The sequence below is a fragment of the Sorex fumeus genome, unplaced genomic scaffold (assembly GCF_029834395.1).
Source record: "Sorex fumeus unplaced genomic scaffold, SorFum_2.1 ptg000372l, whole genome shotgun sequence".
NCBI classification, from domain to species: Eukaryota; Metazoa; Chordata; class Mammalia; order Eulipotyphla; family Soricidae; genus Sorex; species Sorex fumeus.
Genome location: NW_026606428.1, coordinates 1 through 877, shown reverse-complemented (window position 1 = coordinate 877; position 877 = coordinate 1). Strand labels below are relative to the sequence as shown.

The window sequence follows — 877 nt, the reverse complement described above, 5'->3', positions numbered from 1 at the left end:
ATAAGATACTTTGAGGTGTGTATGATTCCTCAAATGAGAAAGCATAGGGGGAAGATTATTTGTTGCCTCCCATAAAATTATGGTTAATCTGCATTTAAAAAATACAGCTTATATTTTGAAATATCTTAAACTATCATATTTAAAAGCTCAACCCTTCTAAGCTAATGTTTTCTTTTAAGTGAGGGCTGCACCCATTGTGCTCAGGCCTTACTCCTAGCTCTGAGCTCAAGGGTCATTCCTAGCAAAGTTTGGGGTACCATATATGGGTTGTTGGGGATCAAACCCAGGTTACGGTGTGCAAGCAAGCTCCCTACCTGCTGTCCTATCTCTCCAGTCCTAATTGTGTTTTTGTACGGCTTTACAGAAGAATGGTAAATCATGAAATTACTAAAGCAAGTTTCTCCTTGTCACAGAGGAAGACTAGGAATGTTAAAAATATAGTTGGGAACTGAAGGGTTAGTATGAGGGTAAGGTGTTTGCCTTGCACGTCGTTCAATCCTGGTTCAATCCTGGCTAGTCCTGGTTCAGTCCTGGGCACTGTGTATGGTCCTTTGAGCCACCTCAAGGAATGAACTCTGAACAGTCAGGAGTAAACCCTGAGTACAGCAAGGTATGCCCCCCCAGTCGCTACTCCCCCACCAAAAAATTATAATAGGGTTTTGAAACTGCAGTGCCTCGTGGAAAAGATTTCCAAGACCCTCCTGTTTCCCTTCCCATCATATCTGAACACTGGTCTTGGTCATCTTCAAAGGAGGAATAGTAATATTGAAGATGGTCTCACAGGGCTCATCTGCTGTGTAGCACATGGGCTAGTTTTAAACAAGGTTTTTGTTTTTTAAGATTCCTAAGGATTTGCTGAAAATGCTACATATTAACT

The 877-nt window shown here is 41.5% G+C and overlaps 1 non-coding gene across 1 annotated transcript; it reads left to right on the top strand.

Moving 5' to 3' along the window:
• The first annotated feature begins 695 nt into the window (after window positions 1-695).
• LOC130019018 (small nucleolar RNA SNORA61) lies at window positions 696-825 on the top strand. Its single transcript, XR_008791704.1, has one exon. It is a non-coding gene; the product is annotated as a small nucleolar RNA SNORA61 (small nucleolar RNA).
• The last annotated feature ends 52 nt before the right edge of the window (window positions 826-877 follow it).